At 38.8% G+C, this 15532-nt stretch overlaps 1 protein-coding gene and 1 non-coding gene across 10 annotated transcripts in view; one reads left to right on the top strand and one right to left on the bottom strand.

Annotated features, from left to right (window-relative positions):
* The window catches only part of OXR1 (oxidation resistance 1), a 263783-nt gene that overhangs the window by 49159 nt on the left and 199092 nt on the right, over positions 1-15532 (top strand). The gene's annotated exons all lie outside the window — the stretch shown is intronic.
* Positions 2739-2821, bottom strand: TRNAL-CAG (transfer RNA leucine (anticodon CAG)). Its single transcript has one exon. It is a non-coding gene; the product is annotated as a tRNA-Leu (tRNA).

The following is a 15532-nucleotide window of genomic DNA, read 5'->3' as shown; positions in this document are numbered from 1 at the left end:
TCCAGGTGCAAGCTTGGCTTGCAGCAGTAGCTTTTTTGCCTGTGCTGGCACGTGGGTCTCTCTGCTATCAGAAACAGCCGATGTGTTACTTTCACTTTCCAGTCACTCGTGTTTCCTCGTGCCAGAGCTGCCCTTTGGGCCTGCCCCTCTGCAGTGTGGGTTATGGCAGTAGAGATCCAGGGCACCTGCACTGAGAGAACGGCTTCTGCATGCATCATCTTTAATACAATGTTCAATTTGCATTGTCTGAGCTGATGCCAGTTCATAAAGCTGACATTTAATTGACATCAGAGTTAACCATCATCAATGTTCTCAGCAGAGTTAGTCCAGCTTTCATGTTTTAATAACTGTGAACAGCATGGAGTCTCAGGTAGATTCCTTTCAACGTAGATTCATTAGGGCAAAAAAGATTATTAGCAGCTGGTAATGGATTGTTTCTCAGTAAGATAAATGCAAATTCAGACATGCTTTGAACTGCCAGTGTAGGCTTGCTTCAGTGACAAAGGGAGCAGATCAGTCATGGTATCCTGATTATTCCTGTTACTTCTGTTAAAAAAGAATCTTTGAAGACCACAAAGTGTTGGAAATATACTGTCCTACCCACTAATGAGTAGCAGAAGTAATGAGATACTCAAAACTCCCTCAGTGTCCACATACTTAGCATATACTTGTCTGAACTTCATCTAATTCTTTTCAAAGTTCTACGTGGCTTTGGTGTCAGAAGAGGAATACTGAAAGGAGTTTTCATTCATTTCAGTCATTTAGTCACTCATGCTGAGTGATAAGATCAGATCAGATCTGGGTATCTGTTATGCCTGTTGATGAGCATATGAGATGGTCTCTGTCATGCTGTATTTTCCTCTAGTCCATGAGCAATATTCATAAAACGAGGATGAGGAAAGTTTGCTGATAACCATTTGTTTGCTAGAGAAAATTTTATCTGAAGGAATAAATACTGTGTGGCAATATCCTTACATGTATGACAGTAGAGTAGTAATGGCACAAACCCCTTCAGAGAGATTTCACACAGGTATAGGGTCTGCCTCTGTTCTCTCCCCTTCTGGTAATAAGGGCTCTGCTCACACATACAGCTCTGGCTGCAGCTGCCACAAGGAAGAGGGGAATCTTTATTCCTTTTAAGTGAAAGGCTGTATTTAATAGAGGCTTCCTGAAAGCAAATTGTGCCTTTGGTAAAGCACAGCAGCTTTTTGTGGCTTTACCTCCTGTTTGCATTGACATCTTGAAATATGTTTCTTTGCAAAAGTGTATAGTCACTTTATTAAAAAAAAACCACAAAAACAAAAAACCCAAAACAAAACACCAGAAAAAAAATATTTGCCATTATCTGTATCTTATTTACCCGAAGCACTCCCTCCTGCACCATGCCACAGAGAAAAATTTCTGTGCTCTGTTTTTCTGTACTTCTTGCCTTGTGACATTTTCTCTCAGAAAATATTCACAGCACATGCAAATGTTGAGAATCTGGTCTCCATCCTTGTGACTAGCAATGGCTAAAATGTATGTAGTTTCAATCTCAAAAAAAGTCGATCATATGTTTCATTTATAATGGAAATTATTTAAGTCTGAAGATCTTGTCTAGCTAATGTGATTATTTTGGTTTTAAATTGACTGAAGAGCTGAGCATCTTCATATGAAAAGTTTGGACTTAGCCTCACTAAACAGCTTCAGCTTGTATATAAAAGAGTGCAGGCATTGGCATGTGATTATAAAACATAAAGCATACATATTGATAATCAGATTTTTTTTTTAATACTTCTTTTTTCCCCCTCAAATACCTCTGTAGATTCTGTCCAGTCCATCTTGTGAAAGTTTCTGAAAACCAATTTATTGGAAGAGACTTGTCTCCACAGAACTTCTGTCAGTTCATGTGTGTTTTACCACAATTTGGTGCATATTTTTAAAAGTGACATAACATATTAACAAAGGATTTGACAATTTTTTTTGTTCCGCTCAGGGCTTTAACTCCTGATAAATGATCTGCTTGAGAACAAGGAACTGCATTTTTATATAGGAATTTCTTGATGAAATCCTGTGGTCTTTCTTAATGAAATGCTGTGGTCTTTGTTGTTTATGATGGTCTTGGATTTAACCCTTCCTCTCCCTCTTTTGTTTTGTCCATTATTATATGTCTGTGATTATGGAAGAACTGGCTTGGCAGACTGTTATGTTTTATTTTGTAATTATATTGAAAATCCAAGTGAAATCTCATCTTCATTTATAATTCGCTCATTACAACATGTTACTAGAAGGAAAATACTGTTAACTACAAGCTATGAAGAGGTCTTGGCTGCAGCATTTTTATCCTATGGCTCTGTGCATCCTGTTATGTTGCTGCTGTTTCACAGGAGATGTAAATGAGGGGATGAAATCTGAGGACCACTGAAGTGACTTTTGAACTCCTACTGGAGTTAGGGTTTTTCTTACCCTGAATGGTGGCTGGAGCCCTGTGCAGTTCTCTCTCCTGCTGCCCTTCATATGACCCTCTCAAGGGGGATTAAATTTGAGTCAGTAAGGGACTGTAGGGAAAACCTGCAGTTCTGAATAGGTATTTGAATGCATGGTTATTTAGTGAATTATTTAGTAGTTTTCTAGGATGCTTAAACCATCTCAAATACTGTAGGTACATCTGTTCTGATTTATATGATTTCAGTATTAACATTATAATTGAAATCAACATGAGCCCAAAATCCTCACCTGCAAACCCAGGAAAAAAAAGCTGTCAGAAGTGGGATTTGAACCCACACCTCCAGGGGAGACTGCAACCTGAACGCAGCACCTTAGACCGCTCAGCCATCCTGACCCATGTGGGGCTGCTGTTATTGCCTTCTGATTGTCTATTTGAAGATATTTTTAGTGATGCAGTATTGTACTCTTAACCACAGCAAGTGTTAAAAAGTATTCCAAGCTAAAAGGCATTTAGTGTTGCGTCTATTGTAACTATAATAACTGATATTAATTTGGCACATGCAGCTGTTTTTTTCTGTGAGTACCTGAGTGTTAGTCTGTTGAGAAAGAAGCAGGCACTGTTGCACATAAATTACATATGCCAGGAAGCAGAAGTTTTAAGGAGTACAGAAATTAGTAAAAATATGGTATATTGCATAAGGACATTGCTTAAGGCTGATTTGTTTGCTGTAATGCCTGTGAAAATGCCCTTGAGATACATATTCATTTATCATGTATCACATATCCTGTGTACCAGCTATTCATGGTGAGAGTTTGCTGTGATATTTGAAAGGGGACTGTGACACGGAAACAAACTTTTTGTCCCCTTTCTGTGTTTTTTGTTTGGTTTTTTTTGTTTGTTTGTTTTTTTCTTTTCAAAAGAATTCATGTGCTTGACAGCTGCATCCAGGAAGTTGTAAATATAAAAATTTGGTCAGGATTTGGGAGTAAAAGTCAATGTGAAAGGCAAGAGGTCTACTTGTTTTGGAGCATCACGTTTAAAATCAAGTGTCTTTGTTTGGAAGGTAAACTTAACAGTAAAAATCCAGTTTTGAAATGGGACAACCAGCAATTGACTATCAGAAATGGCAAGTATACCTCTGGCCTCAGAACATAATCGTTCCTCAGAACCTTAGGAAGCAATATTTCCAATGGCAAAAGAGGCTACAGTCTCTACTAGATTGACCAAAAATTGATAGTGATTTTATTTGGTACTGGTATTGGATGAACAACTGTTGCTACTCTTTGAAGAAACCACTTCTTCTGGCTCCAGTTTGACAATGTCTTTCAATGTCTTGGTCTACTGCCCTTGTCCTTCCTTGGAGATACACAAGAGTTGACTCACAAGGCCCTCTCTTGTTCTGACTTCAATCTCAGTTCGATCTTCAAAGCTGACCTTGCTTTCAGCAAGACTTTGGAGCAGGTTAAGTGCCAAAGGTCCTTTCAAACCTAAATTGTTTTGTGATTTTACAACTGTGTGCTATAATTTTGAACAATTTTATGTAATAACACTCTCATGAATTGAGAGTATTAATGCTGGATATACAGTTAATGTGTCCTGGACTTTTGCATTTTTTTCCCTTGTAATCATTTTAGGGCAACAAGTAGTCTTGTCTGAGGCCTAACTTCAGGAAAAGACTGGTCTTCATGAAAAGACTGTTATGCATTTGTTATAATGGGAGTCAGAAGTTATGCTGTAATGCATTTCAGCATGCCAGTCATGGTTGACTTGCTGAAAATGATTCTTTGATGGGCAGAGGTGCGATTTTGTCATGTTTAGAATTAGTAATATATTTAAATTCTGTGGAAACAGGGACCTGTAACCAGAGGTCACAAAACCTGTTTATATGTGTCCAAGTAAGGGTCTTAACTGATGTACTGGTGGGTTTTTGTTTATTTGTTTGTTTGATTCTAAACCATAACTGGTGGATTCAAGAGAAGCAGAGTTATACCAGCTTTTGTATATAGGAAGATAGGCAGAGTCCAATAAGCAGAAATACAGATGGCAGAGGTTTGACTATCAAGGGTGACTCCTAGGGTAGCAACTGCAGAAAGAGCTGTGGTTGCAACCTACACTCTCTCCTGTCAGCAGATAACTGTTTGAGTCTTCAGCCAGCAGCTTCAAAACCTTAAGTTCCCTACTTCAGGACACATTGATGATGTAAAGCTGACTAAACATATCTCGATTTGCTGGGAAATTAACTAAATAGGTCTTAATTTAAATCAAGTCTAAGTCATAAAGATAACATTACTCATTGGCTTCCAGACTTGTGTATTGAACAGGAAGGCAGAACTAGGTGCATACCAAACATACAGTGACCTTGGTGAAGAATCTGCTTAAGCCTATTCCTGGACAGCATTTCTTGAAAAATGGCCATTTTTTGGCCCAGGCCTTCAGTTGACTGTGGAGTTAACACTCAGGCTGTTGCCTAAAAGTCTGCAGATCTGGCTAAGTTGCTGGTCAAAATATAGTGGGACTTGACATACAGTTGTCATACTGACTGAATTGAGCTCTAGTAAGTGAACTGGAAACCTCAGTAAAAATGTCTTATTTAAAAGATGTATGTATTCCTCACATGCTTTGGCTCAGACTTAACTACCTGTCCATCACACAGTCAGACTCATTGGACTGAGGCTGGAGGTTGTTCTGTTGCAGGATGTTGCTGGGTTCCTGCAAATGTATGCCTTAGCCACTGAAAGGAAAGTCCCTGGGATGTGAAGTGCATTGGTATTACTCCTTGGAGGGGTTTTCTCTACTGGTTTGTGTGTACATGTTCTGATGATAGCAGGTGAAGAAACAACTCTTTGGCAAGGGTGTCCTTGTTGGTAGTCTCTCATATATTTTTATGCTGGTGCCCAATCTAATCAGTGATTTACACTGAAGTCAGTGTACAGTAGCAGTTGATCTATTTAAAATGCCAGGTCTAGTATCTCCAGCTCTGGCATCACAACATCCCTTGATAAAAGGCATCACAACATCCCTTGATATGAAAAGCCTCTCTCCCATCTTTACTATCCCTCCTGTTACTTGTTAGCCTTCCTGGACCATTTTGGGTTTCTGTCCTACTTTAAGAAAATTTTCTCACAAAGTGAGAGCATCTTTTGTGCTATTCTTTCTCTGAGTAGGAGAGTTGTTTTCCTCCTTATGTTTCAGGGCTCTCCCTCGGGCCCTGAAAGGAATACTTACTAATTCAAAAAGAATGGCTGAATCCTGTGGGATCAATGCATCTCCTTCCAAAGAGAAAGGGGAGCATGTTATATGGGTGATAATGAGGTTAAACATGGTTAAATGGAGACTTGCCCTAATATTATGATGCCTTTTCAGTATTCTTATAACTTTACATTTTGCCCCTAGTTCTGCAAAAGCAGATGTGCTTGACTTTACAGGTGTAACTACTCTTTTTATGAGGCCTTTTTTTGGTTGCACAAACAGAAATATAAAGAGATGCACAGACTTAAAATGTTATCAAGAACTTGGGAAACTCTCTTCCTATCCCTGTAGTCTTTAGGGACAAGACTCATTCATTTATATTAAATCAGTAGTAGCAGATTGTAGGCTAGAAACAAGACTGCTCGTGTCAGGACTGTGTTGTCTCAGCTGCCAGCTGTCTTTGCAGCAGATCTTCAAGTCTTGTCATCATCACAGGTAGAATGGGCTTGAATAGTAAAAGAGGCTTTGTCCTGAGCATATTCCCTCTGTTCTAGTGGGAATTACAGGTTTGAGAGGTGCAGCTGAGAAAAAAAGTAATCATCTTACTCTATTCACATGGGTCTTCTTTATTAAATAACTCATCCTCAAAACAACTTATAAGCAAGAATGCTTAGAAACCTCCTTTGAATTAAGTACATTCCTTTAAATTACCAAAATAAGTAAACTACTTTTGCAAAGATAAATCAGATTAAGTGTGTGAAACCCTGTGGTGTTTCTAGGAGATCAGGAATACTACAGAAGGCTGGCATAGCATGCATGCACTCTCTATGATAATGACAGAAAATGCCTCAGGAGTGTATGTTATCAGCAGGATCCAGAACAGATACAACATCCGTGTGTGTGGCAGCGGAGGGAGAATTCTCTCTATCCCATGAAATGGATGCTGAGTATCAGCTTTTCTTTCCTTCCAAATCACTGTTTCTTCAAGAATGTGAATACCAAGTGGAGAGCTCATTGCTCTGTGATTTTTGCCTGTTGAGGAGTTGGACTAACTTTTTTCCTTAATACTTTTAATTCCAAGTGTAATTGAGGAATTCTTCGAAACAAAAAAATCAAACTGCCTTTATTTTAATCATTCTGTCTTCTGTTCATAAGTCTTGGGTATGGGCTTTTGTTTCTGGTTAGGGTAAGTCATTAAGACCTGTGGGGATAGTCAGTGGACTTCTAATTTCTTGTCTGCTTTCCTTAGAACATATGAAGAGCTGAGCTCAGTTCTGTTCCCAGCCTATCCTCTTCCTGTCCAGTAATCTTTCAGTTCCCACAGATGGACGTAGTTACATCTATGATTATCAATACAGGGAGTGGATAGAAGTGTATATTTAACATGGCTGCAGTAAAAGGTAACTTGACAGCTGATACTGGGGCAGAACTTGACCTGCAAAATCCTTTTTACTAATTGATGAGTAAGCATCTAACCTGAATTTCAGCTTTCAACTCAAGTGTTCCAGCAATGAAAAATACCCTTGTGCTTGTTTGGAAAAGTGAAAAAAGAAAAGAATCTGGAAGTCATTGGAGATGTGATAAGCATGGAAACTCGTAGTGGCAGAATAACTGTCTTTTGTTTTTAACAGTGAATTTATTTTCATTTTTAGATAAAAAATATCTAAAATATTTGAAGGAAAACTGTGTGTTTTTACTCTGTTAACTTCTGTCCTTATAAATAACAGCAATAGCAAGCAAATTATTGAACTTAAAGGATCTTTAGTAATTAATTGTAGATTAAAGAATCAGAAAATCCTTTGTTTGCCAGACTCTCATGGGGAAAAAACAGTGGTAAAAGTAGTAATCATCACATAACCTGTGATGGAGACCCTGTGTCCAATCTGGCAGTTTCCAGAAAGTCTGAGACATGACAGAGAAGTTTTAGCTTAAACAGTGCTAAACAGAATTTGGCTGTTAGACCTGGCTATGGAGGGCAGGACGTAGCTAAAGATTTAGTGAATGGGGAGTTCAAGAGGGGCTTGCCTCCTGCTAGCTGGAGGAGGGAGAACCATATGGGATTATCTAGAGTGTTGCAGGTGATTGACTTTGCCAGATTTTTTGCAGGGTAATAAACAAGCTTGGAATAAAGGACAGTACTTGACTGTAGCTTGGCTTCCATTTTCATGTGATGAAGCCACTTCCTGCTTACTAAAATTCTGTGGAAACAGTAAATCCCAGGCCTGTTGCTACTGAATATTAGTTGTGCTTGGCACCTCCTTTTGAACATTCCATCCTTTCTCTCCTCTCTAGATGAAACGGATGGGGTCTACAGCCATTTGCTCTCATATACAGGTGAATGTTGCTTCTGAGGTGCAGAGGACAGAGGCAATGAGCTTCCAGCTGATTTTATATGGGCCTGTTTGCAATAAAAAAAGAGTGCAACCAGTGCAGCACTGCTAGATATCACACAATAAAGACACTGATATATAACAACAATATTATATATATTATGTAACAAGGACAATAAAATATCAAATTATTAATGATTAGCATATTATAAAGTGAGGAAGGTTTCTTAACAGTGTTGTGTGTTTGGAAATTGGAGTTTGTTAGTGCAGTTGTCAATACTAGAGTATTGTGACTGTGTTACGCAGTATGTAAAAGAAATAAGCAATATATTAAGTGCAAGATGCTTTGCCCTTTGCTGTGTACAGAAAACAGTAACCCAGTAATTGGCAAATATTAGCCATGCTTTAGACTTCCCTTGTTTTCTAAAAGCAGATATTTACATGTTTACTTCTCTTATCCCAAAGAGAGATAGTATCTTTTTTGCTTTCCCTCAAAAGGCTTTCTATTTGCATGATTAATATGTTCCTTGCATACTGTAAAGAGGAATATCTGCTTCACTATGGTACCCATGCTGACTCCCAATCGATTGCTCTCCAAATTAATATAAGAATTATTTGTATTTACAACAAAAGAAATTATGCTGGTTTTGAGTGTAGTTTTCTTGTTGACATTTTAGAATCTATTTCAGGCTCTTCTTAATATTTAGACAAACAAATATGTTTGGTTTTTGTGGTGCTGCTGTTGACATTTCCTAAGGGAATTGCTGAAGATGTTAACAACTTCCCAGCACAGGCATGCTGTAATGGAATAGTTCTTTGCTTGTGGCCCTGTCACAAATTCCTTTTAACTGATGTTTTTGCCGAAAGTAATGTGATTGTGCTAACTTATGTGAGTCAGGGTAAATGTGATTCAGTCCTGGCTATTTTGGTGAGCATAGATGTCAGCTAAACTACTTAGTGTTTTGCTTCTTGCAGATATAACAAGCAGAAGGTGCCAATTTATTGTGTGCCTCAGAGCCTCTGTGCTGCACAAACATCTGCAGTGCAGAGCAGGTAGAATGTCCATGAGGAGCACTGGTAACTGGTGAAGCCTGACAGCCATGGAAGCTTATAATCCTACCAGCAGAAATTGCTCAGTTAGGGGCTTGCCTAATTTTGGAACCACTAGCCATGAAAGACAGACACACAGTGGAACATGCCCTTGTATGTGTAGTGTATGTCCCAAGGGCACTGTAGGTTAGGCACAGATTGATCTTGTGAGTTTGCTTTTATAAGCTGTGCTTTTGAACCTGCGCCTTGCCTTAGCTCTAATATCTGGTCAGTACAAACAGTGTATAATTACATTAGCCATTAACCCAAGACTATCCACTTAAAGAATTTATTTAACCTTTTAGGGGTGAAGGTTTTGAAGAGTCTTTAAATAGTTTGGGTTTTGTTGTGGAATCCCTGATTAAAAGTATGCAACCAGACATCTGTTTTGGCCTGTGCCTGTGTTAAAAATGCCCATATTGTTGCTACAAGTATCAGCTGTAGCTTATTGTCTCTTAGCACAAAAGTAGCTTTTTATGTCTGGTCACCATGTATTGTAGCTATGGAACAAATTTTCCTGAAAACATATCCCTGTTTTAAAATCTTTTCAATTGAAAAGCATTCCTGTTTCTGGGATTATTCTACCCTCAGCTGCTAAACCCTCTGCATTTTCAGTGAAATAGTAGAGAAACTCGTTTGCAAGATGGTCGTGCAGCAGCATTTTGACCATGTTGTTTGTTCTGTTTCTGAGCCCTTCAGCAGAGGCGTGGGGAGAGGCAGTCTTTGTTGGTCTGTGGCTGTTCCCCTGCCTTGCAAAAGAAGAAAAACTGTCAGGAAGAAAGATATTCATCCTAAGGGTAGACTCCAGTTACATTAAATAGAATAGCAGCCACTTGGAGATGGGACTGGAAGGCAGCCAAAAGGACACTGAAATTTTTCAATAGTCTGTCCCTATGCCTGTCTCCCAGTGATCAACAGAGAATGTAATTTCAACCTTCAAAGTATTCACTGCAACCAAAGGGAACCGAATGCTGTTCTGGCTCTATTTTAAAGAGCTTTGTAACCTAGATAAGAAGATACTCTTCCCTCAAATGTGCATGTTGTTCATCTATTGCACTAAATCATTGCAGGCATTACTACTTAATGATTTAAGTAAATTGTTCTTTTTACTGTCTTGTATGTGTTTCATAAGGAAAAAATGTACCTCGATCAGTGAATGGAACATATTCTCAGTTAGTGTTTTGATTAAGGATTTCTTAGGTAGTCCTTTCTGCTTGTAAGCAGGAGGTAGTCAGCTGGAAATCACCAAGTGAAGTCATGTTTTGAGATATTAGGATAGTGAGGAGATCAACTGGCTTTCCTTGTAATCTCTGTAAGAGGGTTTAATGATATGCTGTAACTTCTTTATAAAAGCCTTTCAGATTTATGTCTGGAAGGGCAGATGGCCTGTGACTTAACAGCAATATTACAGCCTCATGAATTTCCAGAAATTTCAGGTGTGTATTTGCAGTAATATCTTTCCCTTCCTTGTGAGAGATCTCTGTACGTGAGGCATCACCAGTTGAACCTGATGGGTCATCTCAGCTGAAGTGAGGCCACAAGTGGGTCTGCTGCCATTTGGGTTTGGGCACTGCTGTTCCCTCCCCAGTGGGATCTCTACATATGACTCCTGAGGGATTGGGAGGAGCTGAGGCCTTTTTAACTTTAAAACATTGCATTTTGGTGAAAGCAGTGATGTGGGGATATAAGAAATACAGGAAATTGCATTATGTAGGTGGATTTTAAAACATTGCATTTTAGTGAAAGCAATGATATGGGGATATAAGAAAAATAAGAAATTGCGTTATGTAGGTGGTTCCTTAATAAAAATCTCATTCCTGCCATCAAGTATTTGTGACATTTGTTGAATTATGTGTATTCTAATATTTTTGCAGTGCAGTGTTTGTGTTCTCTTTCCTCATGAAATGTAGTGTTGTATTTGGAATGTCATTTTAAAAAACCTAACGTCCCTTTTTTCTATGCATAAGCTTGCTTCAGTATATAGGAAAGCAAAGAGGTGGAAGGTACCCTCTCTGAATATTCTTTGGATGTAAAGAAGTGGAGATGACATTTGGCTTCAGAAAGACAATCTGTAGGATTCAGGAATTGAAAATCATAGGTACAATAAGTATACATTCTCAGCTTCCCACAGAGTAACCTGCTCTGTTTTGCAGGCAGGTGTCAAAGTAGAGGGGAGGAAAATGGCCTGCCTAAAGCCCTGTAGTCCCACCCAGGCCATGGACAATCCCTGAGAGTGCCACAAAATATGGCACTTATTGTGAGATATATGGAGTGTTACACAAATGTAGAGTCTTGCCTAAAGTCCCCAGTGACCACAGCTAGTAATTATGAACAGCAGCAATTACTACTGTGAATAGTCCATTAGCTTCAACCGCAACTACATTGGTGCATTTAAGAGTAAAATAAGGTCCTTCAATTTTTTTATTAATGTAGGAAGGGCAGCTTTCTGTGGTGCTGAAAATCTGGATTTGTGATGTGCTCTTCAGGCCAGATAATTATATCCAATAAATTTTTTATAATGTTTGGCAGATAGAGGAGAAAGAGTAATCCAATTTCCATTTTTAAATTTGGTATTCGGTAAACATACTAGAATTCAGTGTTTAGCTCAGATTTCTGTCTCTTACTGTGCTTGAGCAGTCCTTTCCTTCTGAAGGGTATGGTCTATGAGATGCAAATAATGTTTTCTGTACCATGGATGGCATGGCTTGCGGGTCCAGGGTTCCTGGTCTTAATATGGGCACTGTTAGCCATGTCCATCCCAGGGGTTCTTCAGTAAATGAGGGCATCATTCAGCCAGAGCTTCATCTTACCCCTCTTACACCTCAGCAGATGCTGATTACTTCCCAATATGTTTGCCATGAAATGGCTATAAAATTTTCTATTATTACTCCCTTCTGAACACAACTAGTTCATTATAAATACCCAGCCTTTTTTTTTCCCCTCTCTGTGCAAAAAAGGGTAAATAAATGAGGACTGAAAAGAAGACTGAATGAATAGAGGAAGGAGACAAAGAAAAGAGAGGTTAATGGAGTGAATGAAAATAGGGGACAGGGAAGATACATATGTATAAATATTTTGATGGCTCTAGGAAAAGAAATAGATTCAGGATTATAAGTTAAGGTAAGACATAGCATATCAGAAATTGCAATTTTTAAAATATGGGGAAAACATTCCAAGTGTCTTGCATCATAGTAATAAGTTTTAGTTGCTTCTGACATATTTAAATGTAGAAAATAAAATTGAAGCAAAACTAGGAAAGCTGAATAGTGTACTGCAGAATTAAGGTGGTCACAGAAGGAAGAAAAATGGAGAGTGAAGGCTGCCTAAATCCATTTTGCTCTACTTCATCTTATGCTGTGAGTCATACTTAGGGCCCCAAACATTTTCTGATTGCCTCTCCTAGTATTGTGTTTGGGGTTTTGGGGGGTATTTTTAAGAACACAAATGGTTTCTAAAATCACTTTGTTTTTTTTTTCATTATCTATGAATTATGATCCAAAATGAGTTAAAAAAAATTGTTTTGTAAACATTGCAACTGTCTCCCCTTGTTCCCCTCTCCACAGAAACAACGTGTTCTCTTAGACAGGGAAAAGCAAGATTATTTTTTTCCTTTAGGAAAGGGGGCAGCAGATAGTGTGGTATAAAAGGGCAGTGTGGACTAGCAAGCTTGAAAGTTGCAGTAGCTAATTCTGCAGTTTTCTTACAGCACAAGGTACCATATACAGTTTTGAGGTCCCCAGTACAAGAAATGGATCTATCTATCACAGTATGTCCAGAGGAGGGACACTGAAATGGTCAGAGGGCTGGAGCTCCAGGGAGACCTTACAGTGGCCTTTCAGTAAATAATAGGGGCCTGTGAGAAAGATGGAAAGAAAGTTTTTAACAGGACCTATAGTGACATGACAAAGGGCAATAGTTTTAAACTTAATGACTTTAGATTGGATATAAGGAAGGAATTTTTTATGGTAAGGCTGATTAGCACTGGAACAGGTTGTGGCTACCTCATTCCTGGAAGTGTCCAAGGCCAGGTGGAATGGGGCTTTTAGCAACCTGATCTAGTCGAAGATGTTCCTGACCATGGCAAGGTTGGACTAGAGAAACTTTAAAGGTCCCTTCCAAACCAAACCGTCTTAGTCTATGTTCCTTCTAGCCCAGGAGCTCTGACCTCTTTAGCATCAAGAAGTTTTCTCTGTTGATTAGCTCATTAATTTGTAAATTTGTACCAGTTCTGTTGATATTTGGTTGATCTCTTATTTGAACAAAATTGCTCCTTAGTACCTCCTCATTAGTAAAGATTGTACTGGAAATACCATTCTTACCTTGATATCATGTGATATCACTGCAACACAAAACCCATTGATAGAGGAACAGAAAATAAACCTGTAACAGAACTCCTCTAGTGTGACTGTTGTGGAGTTACACTAATGCTCTTGGTATGTGATTCTCTTGGGTTCTATTTTGCTGATACATTTTCTGGTTTTCAATTTTACATCTAACACTGCTACATTTATGACACTGTGAAGAAGATTACAGAATAATTGAAAGAAAACATCTTAAAATTTCTTTGCATATCATGTTTGTCGTTTTCAGCATATAAATGAGCCTGACCATTGATTTTCTTGAGTATGAAGGGAGCCCAGCTCAGGGTGATACTGTTGATTCTGAATAAAATATTTTTGCACTTAGCCATAGAAGAAAGTTTCTTGATCGGCATTTGTACTTTTTTTGTTGTTATAGGCAATAGCAAGTGGATTCAATGCCTTGAAGAACTTGAAATGCAAAGTCCATATCTGAGATGATGCTTAAGAAAAATTCCTGCTAGATGTTTCGTCATATCATATTATCTGGTAAAAGCAGGAATTAAGGAGCATCCAGAGTTGCTTAACCCCTGGCACGATAAGACTCTCTAAAATGACCTCTTCTTAACCTGTGCTTCTGAATCCACTTCCACTGACATTTTGAGTAATTTTCTAAAACATGGCAGCTAGAAAATGCTTGTCCTTGATTCAGTGAGAATCTTTTTTCCTGAAGTGAAACTTTAAAATTATATTCTCAAAACTGTATCTATTTTTATATTGGCATGAGGTTATTCTTCCTCTTAGGTTTTTCCTGCTCTTAAATTTGTCTTCCACCTATAGCCATTTACGGATTTATGTCAAATTTACACTGTTTTACAGTTCAAAGTAAGTGGTATTTTGGGTGAAATGGATCAAAAATCGAGTGTGAATGAGCTGATTTGAAAATATGCTAAAAAAAAATCAGTAATTTCATTAGAAGCATTGCAATGCTACTTTCCCTATTGCAATTCAGCTTTCCCTCCTGCAATGCTGTGTTTGCAGCCCAGAAAGCCAACAGTATCCTGGGCTGCATCAAAAACAGGTGGCCAGCAGGGTGAGGGAGGGGATTCTGTTGCTCTGCTCTGCTGTCCTGACCTCACCTGGAGTGCTGCATCCAGCCCTGGGGCCTCTAATATAAGAAGGATGTGAAACTGTTGGAGTGAGTCCATGGGAGGGACATCAAGAAGGATCAGAGGGCTGGAGCACCTCTCCTGTGTAGGCAGGCTGAAAGAGCTGGGGCTGTTTGGCCTGGAGAGGAGAAGACCCTGGGGACACCGTATAGCACCTTCCAGTGTCTAAAGGGGTCCTACATGAAAGCTGGAGAGGGACTTTTTGTAAGGGCCTGTAGTGATAGGATACGAGGGAATGGTTTTAAACTGAAAGAAAGTGGGTTTAGGTAAGGTATTAGAAGAACTTATTTACTGTGAGGATGGTGAGACACTGATACAGGTTGCCCAGAAAAGCTGCAGATGCCCCATCCCTGGAAATGTTCAAGGTCAGGTTGGATTGGCTTTAAGCAACCTGCTGTCCCTGCCCATGGCAAGGGGTTTGGAACTAGGTGGTCTTTGCAGTCCTCTCCAACCCACAGTATTCTGTTCCTAAAGGTTGTATAATTTCAACAAGTAATGTTAAGAACAGAAGACAGAATTATAATACAGGTCACCTATTGGTGAAGATTTAATTTCCTATGCTCAAATGTAATTATTTTGTCTAATATCAGTGATTCCGTGTGTTGTGTTACATGAAAACATATTTGTATATATGCTATCTCCCTGTTTAGTATGGTCTTCACAGTAATTCTGTAAGTTGGAGGTTCCTTACATAGTGTGTGGCTTTTCAAAACAATGTATCTGTCTAATTTTTTCTGATCAGACCTATCTGTCTGATAAGTTCTGTGAATACACAAGTATGTGCATCTAGTTAATGTGTACTTGGTTGCTAGAGCCTGATTTTCAATGCCAATTTGAGATACCTGACCTGAATGGGGAAATAAAGTTGTGCTGATTCTTGATGTTAACCATGCAGAAGGGGTTGGTGGGAAATACAGAGAATGATATGTTTGAATCACTAGAAAGCGGAAGAGCAGGAAAAGGATGGCATTAGAAAAGATGATTTAAGTCATATTACTTTTTGTATTCTAGAGCAATATGTTAATTGAA

This window comes from Pithys albifrons, chromosome 4 (assembly GCF_047495875.1).
Source record: "Pithys albifrons albifrons isolate INPA30051 chromosome 4, PitAlb_v1, whole genome shotgun sequence".
In the NCBI taxonomy this organism is placed as follows: domain Eukaryota; kingdom Metazoa; phylum Chordata; class Aves; order Passeriformes; family Thamnophilidae; genus Pithys; species Pithys albifrons.
The sequence above is the reverse complement of the archived record's forward strand: the minus strand, read 5'-3'. Positions and strand labels throughout refer to the sequence as shown.